The sequence below is a fragment of the Nilaparvata lugens genome, chromosome X, assembly GCF_014356525.2.
Source record: "Nilaparvata lugens isolate BPH chromosome X, ASM1435652v1, whole genome shotgun sequence".
Taxonomy (NCBI): Eukaryota; Metazoa; Arthropoda; class Insecta; order Hemiptera; family Delphacidae; genus Nilaparvata; species Nilaparvata lugens.
This window is the reverse complement of record NC_052518.1, coordinates 83,425,665-83,439,871: the sequence shown is the minus strand read 5'-3', so window position 1 is coordinate 83,439,871 and position 14,207 is coordinate 83,425,665.

The following is a 14,207-nucleotide window of genomic DNA, read 5'->3' as shown; positions in this document are numbered from 1 at the left end:
CAAGAACCATAAGTTCAACGTCAGTGAGACAGACCAACACAAGCAGCATGAAATAGTAGGCAACAGTTGCCACAGAGAATCTTCTCCTTTTCCTGTCTCGTAACAACCACCGAGCAAACACCACAAGCACTCATTCTAGCAAATAAAACAAAGGAACTGGGAGAAATTAACTTGAAAAATTTGAGTACGGAGTGAGGCTATGATGAATCAAAATAACATTTACTTAAACGAAGCACGACCGGTTGAAAAACATCTTTATCAGACATAAGAGAGCAAGGTAAAATCCGGAGAACGAAGAGGTCATCAATGTGGAAGAATTGGGGAAGACTGAGAAAAATGAAGACGAGGAGAAAGTTGGAGAAAAAGAGGAGAATCAGCATCAGTTCCTTAAGCAACCATCCTGCTCACGTTGCATGGGAGGATTCGATTCAGTATGACTCCGAAAAAACGTGAGGCGGAGGTGAAAGAATCGCCCGCAGCACCAGACAGCAGCTCTAGGTTCAAAGGTATTTCGGGACTTAGGCCGCTGCGTAGTCCCAAGGCCGGACAAGCCAGTCGGCTGGTGTTCAAGCAAACTAAGACGCTTGCAGAATTGTCGGACGCCTGTCTGAAGTGAAAGGCTGACCAGGATTCGACCAGCTACTCGTTCCAGAACAAGAAACCGCGCCAGGAGTCGTCGACTGGCTGCAACTTCCATCCGTTCAAGTGGTTCTCCTCGAAGAAGAGTCAGGTAGCCGAAAGCAGTCGCCGCCTTTTGCTTCAGACAGGCGTCCGACGATTCTGCAAGTACGCGTATCTCGGTTTGCTTGAGCACTGACCGACTGGCTTGTTCGGCGTTGGGACTTCGCAGCGGCCCTAGTCCCGAAATACCTTTGAACCTAGAGCTGCTGTCGGGTACTGCAGGTGATTCTTTCACCTCCGCCTCACGTTTTTTTGGAGACAAACTGAATCGAATCCTCTCATGCAACGTGAGCAGGATGGTTGCTTAAGGAACTGATGCTGTTTTCTCGTCTTCTTCTTCAACTTTCTTCTCGTCTTCATTTTTCAGAGCCTCTCCCAATTCTTCCACATGGATGATCTCTTCGCCCTCCGGATCAGGAGTAAATGTGAAACTGATGTCAACTAACTCGGACAAAGCGTCATAGTCGGCCAGAATGTTACTGTCGTCTTCTTTGTCTTTGCAGAATATACTTGGAGAGGTTTCCGACTTGTCATCGGTGATAGCATTTTCTGGATTTCTTCTTCGACTTGGTGGGCGTCGATTTAGCTTGATGAGCTCTCTTTTCAGATCGCATGCCTCCCGTTTATCCCGTTAATCGACGTCCGAATATCTGTTCGTTGTAGCAGACTCGATGCCGTTCAGTTTGCCCATTTTGTGATTTAGTTGGTTTTTTCCTTATTTAGTGTGACATCCTCATCCTTCTCCACTTTATCGGCTCCGTTGTGAGCGACGGCTGTTTCCAATGCCATTAGTAGAGCTTCCAATCTCTTCTCTTGTCTCTGAAATTAAAAAAAGAACGATGAGCAGTGATCAGTGAACCCACGTGATCCCACAACCGGTCTACAATTGGTTATTGTGCCGAAATGAACAAAACAACTTACACTTTCCACAGATCCACACCTTCACAATAAAATGAATTTAAAAACACTGTGCTGTCATGGGCTCTTAATAAATTATACAATGACTAGTTTCCTTCCAGTGAAGGAAAATCAGTGAAAAGCAGCAGCATCAAAAATTATCGAATCGGTCATTGACTGCATTGGAAATTCAGAAAGAGTGGTTGCCATTTTTTAGATCTAACCCAGACTTTTGATAATATATCAAAGGCTTAGGCTTAGTGCGTAGAAAGCTTGGGAGTGACAGGTGTAGCCTACAAGTGGTTTGAATCGTACATTCTCAACAGTAAAATGTTCGTACAAATAAGTCATATGAAAGACAAGGGATTAAGGAGAAATGATTCAGAATTCAGAAAGTGGGGAGTACCTGAAGGCTCAATTTCGGGGCCAATTCTCTGTATTTGCTATTTGAAAGGTATCCCACATCTTGAGGGTAACAGTGAACTAGTCCTGATATGCTGATGATGCAAACATTAAAATATCTGACCACATACATTGGAGCCAAGTTTTATAACAAGCTACCAACAAGAATTCAAAGAGTCAAATTCTAATAATGAAGAATAAATACTTTTCTTAGTAAATAATTTATAAGGATATATTGGTTGAGGATATCGTAGTTGACTATGTATTATATTTGTTTTAAATTTCAACAAAATGTTATTTCAGTGACATTGCCTTATGATGGCATGCAAACTATGTATACTTCTAACTATAATAATTCAACTGTGAATTATTGTGACACTATGTATGTGATGAATAATAATACTTGATGAATAAGGTATTGATGAAATAAAAACAGACGCCGTGGAATTTTTTATCACTTCTGATTCACCAATTGAGTATAGATGTCAACAACAGTAGAACATAATGGTAGCGTATTTGATGAGGCTCAGAAAAAAATACAAAATGTTTTAGTGGCCTCGTGCTCCACTGCAAACTCCTGTTGAATCGAGGTTCAACATCCCAAGTTTCAGACGACAGTTCAAACTCTCGATTGCCATATATAATGACTCAACAAGCATTAAGCGATAAAAGAGAGTTACTGTTTAAAATTCTTGTTATTGGTGACCTAGGAGCTGGGTAAACAAGAATCATTAAGCACTGTGTTAACTAATCACTATAGTCCATACAAAATTACTTTTGACTTGGAGGAATATGCGGAACAGAGGAATGGAGGGAGATCTGCCAATTACAGAGATGAATAGTCATAGGTAGAAGCGCAGTCGCCAATTTGTCGATTAGACTCAGTGCTTTCAGAGAGGAAACATCGTATGTGTATCATGAGCACTTGAACACTCACTAGAAATTAGAGAATGCTGGCCGGTTCAGAACGGCAACTTCACCGCCGTTGTATCCCCTACCTCTGTATGCCTCCTCTGCTGCGCATGTCTCTCCCAAGTCCAAAGTAATTTTAGGTTAGAAGAATGGCTGATAGCGAGATGCCTATATAGTCATAACAGCCTGTTTGAAGGCGGATTAATCTTAGAATTGACGTGTCAATGCTATTTTGAAATTGTCATTGATATGTATTAATGAATCTAAATCTGAATAAATAAAAAAAATCGTATACATACATATCAAATTTATATTTGATATAAATATCATATACCATATGAATTTTATTGTTTGTCCATGATGACATTAATACAACTAGCTATTCTCTTTCTAGATCCAGATTAATTGACATACGTTTCATGCTTTTAGGTGTTGCATATTATAGTGTGGGTTTCACAACATACACATCAGGAGTCAGAGGTGTAACCCCATGCTGTAGTCATCTCAGCACATCCGCTCACATTTTTTTCTAAATCTGTAGGCTAAACCATTTATGCGGTTTAGCTGAGTACCAGAAACTGTTGTTCCTGGGGTATCCACCAATATCGAGGTCATCCTCTAGGTGTTTGTTTCTCACATCGGTATAATTCCGTCTATGTCTCCATAGTAAAAAGTCTTCGTAACTCAGATCAAGTCAACACCACACTCCAGTCAAATGGCAGTTAGCATTTAATAGATTCATAATAGTTAATAAGCGATATCGATAGTCCAATCTATATAGAACATATTCAAAATCACATTTCAATTCATTTTCCAATTTTACAATAAAAAATCTGGTGTGGTACACTCACACAACTTTCCTTGCTCATATTTGAAACTACGATCAGACTTCTGTATATGTGCATATATAATTGTTTTCAGAGTACTTTTTCCTTTGTGTAAATTGTGAAATTCGATGATTTTTTCAGTCGTCATTTTTTTAAAGACGTCAAAACAGCTGTTCTACAGATGAAATATCTCGACTATGTGTTCTTTTTATGAACTGCGCAACCTACCTACCTACCTCATGCACGAGAAGGAGGTTACTAAGTCCATTTCTCAAGGATGGGGTGGACCCCCCATTAGTTTCCCAGAAAGGAGACTCATGCCAGTTGATAAATAACTTTACAGGGTATGGATATTTGAAAAAAATCGGTGAAGTTATTTTTGAGAAAATCGTGAAAAACATGGTTTTTTAGTAATTATCTGCCATTTTTCTCAAGAATATTACGGAGCTCCTGCAATTTTCCCAGAAATGAGACTCATGTCAGTTGATAGGGCTTATAAATAGCTATCCAAGGTATAAATTTGAAGAAAATCATTAGAGTCGTTTTCGAGAAAACCGTGAATAACATAGTTTTTAGTGATTATCCGACATTTTCCTCTGAAAATTGTGAGATGATATTCTTAAATAAGAAATTTCATAAATTATTATTAAATTCTAAATCATAATCTAATAAACGTATATCCTTTTTGTAGAGGAGTATGCATTTTGCATTGTATTTTTTTATTTTTGGTTTTATCTCTGTATACCTTTTATTTATCAAAATGTAATTATTTCATCCTTGTTTTCATCTGATGGGCTACCGTAGCAGAAAAAATATTATTTTATTTTATGTTATAATTTATTATGCTAATGCCCAGTTGCAGAGTCGCTACATAAAGTCATCCACAGTTAACAGAGCCATTAGTTAACAACTCGCCCATAAATAGATGTTCGTTGCAGAGTCGTTTGCCAGACCCCTGTTAGCTATGGCTCTGATAAGGCACACACATAAGTCACACTGCTGCTCATACCACTTTTTGCATGGTATGCTTCTATTCAACTAATGTATTCGCAACGGAGAGGGAATCACTGTGAACAGTTCTTCCAAACCTCCAGTCGGATAACGTCACAACATGGCGCTTGTTTATCACAAACATGATCACAAAACTGCTGTCTGCTTATTGTGCTGTTTATGCTTGGAGGTTATGAATCAAGATCGTAAACTGCAGACTAATTTGTAATTATTTTCAGTTTGATTTTATTTAGTTTTATTTCAGTTTGATTTTTTGATAGCTAAATGAATGAATTAAGTAAAATAAAATTAGAGGTAGAAGTAAAATAAGTGACTGGTGTATTTATTATTGTATAATATTAATGAAAAAAACATTTTTTGACCAGAATTATTCCATTGCTTCCTGGCATTTTGATATATCTTGGAAGCAAAGCAGCCAGTTTACAAGATATATTTCTAATGACTCTGCATACGGTGCTTATTATTAAAATTAATAATAAATGATTATTTAATTTAAGTATTGAAAATTGTATTACATCTTCGTCCAAGCTACTCGAATAGTCAATGATATTTCATTCAGTTTATTTACACTTTGTCTACAGTTTCAAATAGTTAATGTTATTATAATGTAATCAACTATTATGTATGATCATTTTCGTCTGTCTTTTAGAACATGCAAACAAGTCAACATAACCTTAAAATACACTTGGCGCGAATGTATAGTGGATTTATAAGCAAGATTTTGGGCATTTAAATTAAGAGCACATTTAGTTATTGGTAGCCTAAGATGATGTCATCTGCCTGTAGGGTTTTCGTCTCTGCAACGGAAAAAACCTGTTTGTTGGCGCGCTGTTACCTATCGGCAGAGCCATAGCTAACAGAACGTCTCTGCAACGAAATTGGCCTGTTAAATAGTTAAGTCCGCCCTATAAGCTATGGGCGACGTTATTTATCGACTCTGCAACCGGGCATAAGTTTATTCATAGAGTGGAGCAGCCTTACTCCTCTGAGGTTTTTTAGTTGTTTTATTAGGAGTAGTACACCCCAATTGGGCTCAAGTGTAAATATTCATTTTTCAAACCTAATGGATACATCATTGTTTTGAAAATATAACAATCACAACCTTAGTATCAATAACAAGAGTAACCTAACCACAAAAGTAAATAAATATATAAAAATACTTGATTCCTTGATCATAAAAATGGTCGATAAATGTTTCCAATGTCTTCCAGTTAAAAATATAGGCATCTCACACATAAAAAATCGTTTATGATAACTTGAATAGAAATAAGATATTGAAAACTTCTTGTTTATTTACTGTTTTGTATTCAATATCTCGCGGTAATAATCAGCTGTTTTACAAAAATTTCCAGCCAGCAACATATTCAGGTTTTACCAACATTTCTTTTACTTTGCCGCACTCTACCGGCATAAAGCCTGTTAACTATTTTGTGTTGTTATGTTGCAAATTTGAAGTGCGACAGTCTTTGCCGCACTCACATCTACATTCCCGCACTGGGTGTGGGAATAAGGTATTTTGCTTACTATAATTGATGCGGGAATGAACACTTTTTCGGGTAACTGTGGGAAAAAGTTTTTTTGTTGCTCTGAAAGTTATCTGTAAGTATCCGAACTAAATTTGTCATAGCATCCTCAGTTGATTTGCCCTCTTGGAAACCGAATTGATTCTCAGCTAAAAATGTATATTTATTAAGATATTCTATCAATTGTCATTTTATGTTTTTCAAATATTTCAGATAAATTGCTTTTCAAACTGATTGGGCGATAGTTTTTGGGAGCCTTTCTGTCACCTAATTTGAATAGAGTAACTATTTTTGCTATCTTGAAATGAGAAGGAAAATGACCCAATTCAAAAATTTGTTGAATAACACTGACAATGGTTTCGCTATAATATCCGCAATATTCTTCAAACATACATTACCTAGTCCATCCACCTCCGGGGATGAGGCAGATTTCAAGTTTCTGATGATAACTAATATCTCATCGGAGCTCGTTGGACGCATGAAGAAGGAATGTGGACTGTCTGCCGCCAAACAACGTAAACGTTGTGCATCCACTGAGTGTTGTACAATATCGATTCTTTCAGCATAAGTTCTCCCCACTCCAGCAAAATAACTATTCAAAATATGTAGATCAATATTGGGCGGTTTATTTGCATGTTGGATGTCTAGAATTTCTTCTATACAATTCCAAGTTTTTTTACTATTTCCTTTAGAATTAGAGATTCTGGTTTTGTAATACTCAAATTTAGTTTTTATAAGTTTATTTAATAAATTTCTATATGTTTTGTACCTAGATTGTAATTCAATATTGAATGACTGGCTGTTTAGTTTTTTATACAATTTATCACACTCTCTAATGGATCTTATCAGCCTCGGAGTTATCCATTTTTTCAGTGGTCTATATTTATTTTTATTTGTATCTGTTCACTAGCTGATTTAATATTGCTTATTAACTTGATACAAAATTTATCAATCTTAGCATAAGATCCTAAGATTAATCTATGCATATGATAATCTATGCATCTAAGCATACTTACTTACTCCTCAGCTCTAAAGGTCGCTACAACCCTTGGCCTCCCTCACAAAGCCTCTCCATCTCTCCCGATTGACTGCCTGCCTTTTCCAGTTTCAAACTCCAAGCTCTAATGCCTTATATAATATAATTTCATTTTTGTTGCTCTGGACAATAGTCGAGACTTGAATAATTTCAAACTAGCATAGAGTGACCTGTTACCTGCCATGATTTGATTACTTATCTCAGCTGTGACTCTCCCACTACTCGCCACAAGCGTTCCTAGGTATACAAAGTCTTCCACTTTCTGGAATGTGTAGTGTCCAATTTTCATGTTCCTAGCACACCCTCTTACCACTGCTGGTGACACTCATAGATACTTTGTTTTGGCCTCATTTATCTTCAGCCCCATTGGTTCACCATCATTTACCAATAATGTGAAGGCTTCTCTTAGTGCTGTCACAGTTCTTGCTATTATGACCAGATCATCTGCTTATCCAGATACCTGCCACAATCGATTCACGATAGTTCATTCATGTGCAATATCTCTGACAGCCTCGTGTAAAGCCAAATTGAACAATAATGCCAACAGAGCATCTCCCTGCCTTACCCCATACTTCACATGGAAACGTCTTTCAACAGTGTTGCCTATCCTTACCCTAGATTATGTCCCATCCAGGGTAGCTGCCACGAGCTTAATCATTTTGGATGGCAGTCCATTATTGTTTAGGGCTTCAAGAAGCTTTCTCCGGCATAAACTATCAAATGCTCTTTTATAATCCACAAATAGCATGTGAAGAGCTATGTCGTGCTCAATACACTTCTCTATCGCTTGCCTCAATGTGAAGATCTGGTCAACTGTGCTTCTGCCTTTTCTGTATCCACCCTGGAAATCCCCCAGTATTGCCCCAGAAAAAGGGATGAGCCTTTGAAGAAGGATATTTGTAAATAGCTTATATACAATACTCAGTAGAGAGATGCCTCTATAGTTATCACATATCATTGTATCCCCCTTTTTTAAAAATTGGGCAGATTACACTTGTATTCCAATCATTTGGCATCCTTTCCTCTCTCCAGACCATCAAAATCAATTCGTAGATCTCTCTTTTCAATCTTTCACCACCATTCTTGATCATCTCACTCACTATTCCATCTTCTCCAGGAGCTTTATTATTCTTCAGGAATGCTATTGCCTTCTCTAGTTCATCGAAGGAGGGTTCAGCAGTTCCATCCTCTTCTCTCACCAGAGTTTCAAACCTCTGACCTGGTTGCTCCTCTTCTCCATCATTCAGCACTCCCTCGAAATGCTTAGTCCACCTCTCCAAAACCCTCTCATTATCAACAACACATCCATTTTTATCCTTACATCCATTTATATCCTTACGCTTGACAAACAAGCCAAACTGGCTGACAAGGTTAGTGAGATTATACCATACACATCTAATTTTTCAGTCAATGCAGCATTTCATGGGAAATGTACGGAGAATGAGTTACTAAAGGCGATTGCCAACTTACAAAAGCAAGTCGCTGAATTATCTGCTTCTCAATCACGTCAATATAGTTTTCGTTCACGCAGCTTTAACCGCAACACTAAAAATGTAAACAAATCCACTGCACGTGAAAAGGCGCACCAATCAGGAAAGGGCCTATGCTGGTACCATGATAATTTTCAAGAAAAAGCTAAGAAATGTGCCAAACCGTGCAGCTGGTTGGAAAACAACCAAAGCAATCAGTAACGGTGGCAACTGATTGCTGCTTGTCAGCATCTAATAACCGTCTTATTGTCACTGATAAAAATTCTAAAATAAATTTTCTAGTTGATAGGCTCTGACTTATGCTGTTTTCCTCGGCGTCAATTACAACAATGTTCTCCTGTGAATTACGAATTGAGTGCTGCAAATGGAAGCAAAATCAAAACTTATGGGTTCCTAACCCGGAGTCTTGACTTAGGACTCCGATGCAATTTCTTATGGAGATTTGTAGTAGCTGACGTTGACGTACCAATTATTGGTTCTGATTTTCTTTCTGATTATCACCTTGTAGCAGATTGTCGCACAAAACATTGATGCCTCCACCTGGCTCAACTCTTGACCTGTCCCAGAGCAGCATTACAACCATCCAACATTCTTCTGCTTATTCTTCTCTCCTTTCTGAGTTGGCGGAGGTCACTCGTCCACCTGGTTTACCACCACATATAAAACATGAGACTGTCCATCACATTCCAACAACTCCGGGACCTCCTCATCTCAGTTGACTCATCTTGGCATCCCTGTGGTGACTTTCGCAGGTTGAATGCTCGAACAATTCCAGATCATTATCTGGTTCGCCATATACAAGATGCTACTTATTTTATTGATGGATGCATAATATTTTCAAAAATCGATTTGGTTAGATTTTGGAAAGCTTATCAGCAGATACCAGTTGCTGAGGAAGATATCGGTAAAACAGCAATTATCATTCCATTTGGCCTATTTGAATTTCCTTTTATGACATTTGGTCTGTGGAATGCTGGACAAACCTTTCAACGATTTATGGATGAAGTTTTACACGGATTGGAATTTTTGCTTTGTTTATATGGATGACATTCTCATCTATTCACGTTCTAAAGCGGAGCATGAAAAGTATGGCCTGGTCATCAACCCACTAAAATGCATCTTTGGTGTCTCCGAGAGATCTGCTGCTGGTATTCGAGCACTTGAAGACCGTGTAAAGGTAATCCAAGAATATCCTTTTTCCAAATTTCATGAATTTATTTACAATTTATCTATGAAAGTATTATAGAGTATGCAAAAAATTCCATGAGATGATATCAATGTATTTCAATGACATCATAAAATTCAAATATAAAGAAGGGAATATTCTTCTAATAAAAGTAATACCTACCCAACTTATCGTTGCATGGCTCGAACTTGCTCATTCAATTCCTCCATTAAGGTCGCGTTCTTCGCAATTTGTTCATACTGTAGGTTGAGTTGAGCACAATTTACTTGAAGTTTCCTTATATTCTGTGGAAAAGAGATGGAGATGGTCAAAAAAGCTCAACTATTTAGAGTTTTACGCAGATATTTAATATATTATTATCCTTAGATATAAACGAATTATAGTAGAACTTATACAGAGTGTTTACGAACTCCTTACTAATACTCTAGGGCATTGTTCCTGGATAAGAAACATATCTGAATATCATATAATTATTTAAATTGACCGGAAGTCTTCAGTTACTCACACTGTGGCCATTTTGCTTTTTTCACGTAGTTTTTCTCTAAATAATGGTTAAACATACGAATTTGAATCTTTGAACAATCATTTATAACAACTAGACAAAACTACAAAAAAATTATAATTTTTCAAATTCATAAAACAAAATGGCGGCCATTTAATATTCTGTTTCTCAAATAACTCAAAAACCGTAAGTTTTACAAAAAATTACAAGAATAACTTTTTTTAGTAAATTTATTTGCCTATCGATTGGTTCCTGAGATTGGACCAATATTAACTGACATATGGCACTTTAGTGATAGGACACCGTTGGTGGTTAGTTGCAGTGCATGCCAAAGGATGCGGCTAAAGTCTGCCACAGTCTCCGTCTGCTTTGCATGTCATTTGTAAGCTATTTCAGTTTATTTTCAGATTATAGACGCAGACTGTTGCATTGTAGTGGCAGACTTCAGCAGCCCCATACCTTGGCATGCCCGTTCGTAAACCCCCTGTATAAAAACAACATTATAATACACAATATAACAAAATTCTATAGAAATCCCCTAATGCAAGATGATGACACAGTATTGTTATTTATTAATATCATTTGGAGCTACTAGAACCCTAGAAGCACATAGAAAACCTACTGATCTCATTAATTAATTTATTTATTCATATGGCTTTTATTGGCAGAGAGATCCTTTTGGTGACAGCCCAGTCGATTCCGGTCTCCACAACGTCACCATTTGAAAACATGCTCTCGACTAGAGTCGAGTCTCTTCTCGACCTGAGTCGCGTAAGTGTGAGTTGAGCCTTATTGTTAAGCAAGACATTGCTGTGAAATTTAGAGTTATAGATTAAATGAGGCATTTTAGGAAAATTGTACTCCCCAACCAAAATATATGGTTCTGCAGAAAGTTGTGATTACTAATATTACACTTCTACTACTAAGTCACTATTGAGATTTAATCCTAAATAATGTAAATGGCACGCTATCATATAAATCGCTACATTATTTGATGCATTGATTCTTATCGGCTTCAGATAAAGAAGTAGATTTAAAAAAATGGGCGTCAAAATCGGTTCAAGCACACGTAATGAGCTCACCTTGCGCACGCCAATGCCGAGAAGGCGAGCAGTTACTTAAATTGGTTGAGGAGCAAAATGATGCGCATATGTAGTCTATCACTGTAGCTGGTCTTGATGAAAGAGCTGTCAATTGCATCGTACTAAGAGAAGAATAGTTGGACTGGAAAGGTTACCGTACATCGGATAAGTATATAATTAGTAAATTGTAATTTAACTTGGGATTGACTCTCCGCAATTCATTCAAATTCATTTTATTTGCCACGAAAGTAATTACATACACATTAATAAAAAATATTATTAATTACAATATGGCAATACCGGCAAAGAACAACTTGAATTCATTATAACAACTTTTTTTTTAATTTTATATATGACACCAAATCATGTTTTTCAATCAAAATAAGCTGAAAAATGACACTATAAATAAGTATTGTATTTTCGGGATTTTCTCGATAAAATTTACATTATGAACATAGATGTTGCGAAATTTTCACTGTAGCTGGTTTCTTACTTGTTTCTTATATCTTCAAAAAAGAAATGAAGTCAAATTTTATCAGGCTATAAAAGAATAATATTTATATGAAATATGTGCGGTACTCACATTATCTGTATTTTCCAAAGCATGCTGTTGTAGGGCAAAATTACGCGCACTATGCATCAGTATCTGGAACAGGAAAGGATTATGTTTCAACAATAGATACGCCATCATGTCCCAGTTACAAAAAAAAACTTATACGCTGCAACGTACAATTATAAGCAGTAGGTGATATACAATCAACTCTAGATGCAGATCAATCCACATTATAAGATAAGAATAAACTTTGCAATAATAACTTCTTTAAATGTGAGGTCCAACACGGACAACACACCTTAGGTATACGAGTAATTTAGTGTATAGTAAATGACTATTTAATATATGCGGTAAACAATAAAATTAGCCTATTCATTGAAAGAGCCAATTCTTTTCGATCATTTCAAACCAATGATCTGAGATAACCCAAAAGGGGTCATATCAGTCGAACAAGACAGCTTGCATTTCAAGAGACGATCTGCATTGGACGGCTTGATCGCCTCATTTATTCATAACCCCCTGTGGGATTATCTGAAGTCATTGGTTTTGATGGTTCAGAATGATCGCCCCAAGACCCACGATTAGTTGAAGAACAACATTTATCACTATGTTGCATATCCAATGATATGATGTGTAGATAGAGCTAAAATTGACTTTCAAAATAGACTAAAACAGTTCAGCAATGAAATGATGAACGTTATTTGCCTAACAAAAAACTAGGTGAATAAAAGCTAGCCTGGATAAACAAGATTACCAAAATCTAAATACTATTTTTTATGTTGATCTAAGTGAGAAAATTATATTCGTAGAATATATTTGTTATTATAAAGTAAGTAAATTAGCAAACTGATCTGTCCCACTCTGTACTAGGACCAAAAACTTGATTCCAGCCGACTCCTGGGCCTTTTTTTTTAAACCTGGGCGTTAGGATAGGTAAGGGAAAAGATGCTCTTGTCTTTTGATATGCAATTTATACAGGAAAACGTTGAGACTTAGGCTTGTATGACGTTTGCACACCAGCCTGGACTCCATAGTTACCAGGGGTAAAGGAAAAACCTGGCAGCGAGAATCTGGTGTTCCGACTGGTGACCCTAGTTTAATGCCTCTGACAATTGAAGTCCAGCTGTTGGCTTAATGTAATTAGGGTCTTCAGACTTGTATTACACATGCGGCATTAAGGAAGAAAACTTTATGAAATAATAATAATACCTCATTGGATTTGGACCCCCTTTGAATCTGTCTGGCCACAGATGCTACGTTGTTCACGTTTATCTGCACTCTATCAGCCAATCTAGCTTTGGATTCATAGAATAGCGATTTAGCACTTGTACTTGAAGCTGATGCCATTCCGATTAAAAAAAAAACTGTACAAATCCTAAGAATTTATAACATAGACACTTTGAAGATTATTGTTAAGTATAATTATAAGCAAATACTAAGTCTAAAAATTGTGATAAGTACATTTTAATATTTTATGCGGTAGAGTTGGAAGTTAGGTTAGAAAGGGAAACAGAAATAACAGAATATAATTTTCTCTTTTCAATCAATATTCTTGGAGAGTAACACGAGATAAAAAAGAATGATCAATATTTCTTATATAAAAATTGATCCATCTGAGGAATTCTATAGATTCTGAAAAAAATGAAATATATGTCATGCTCCGATATTTATTCAAAAGAGTCACTTGTTTTGTTCACGCTGTATGAATTCTCGCCCGTTCAAAAAGTAGCGATTGCTCGGTTAGAGGATAGTCAATCACCAGTTAGTCGATTCGATACAGTAGTCGCACCAGGACATTTCCTCTCCAGATTTTCAAGACAAAATGAATGCGAAAACCTCACATCGATATCTCAAACAGTTTCAAAGATATCCTCATTTGAAGAATCATAGAGAAATGAATTAAAATGAGTATAACTCATTAATCTAACAGATCAAATTTTTACTACCTACCGTATTCAAAGTTCAAAGTGTTGAAGATGTGAGTAGATGTAAGTGTTTACTGACACTTGAAAAACTAAAATTTGATAGTTAAGTAAAAATTGTATATATTTGAAAAACGATACTTTAGAATTACATAATGTCGAAACTATAATAGACGAGTTAAT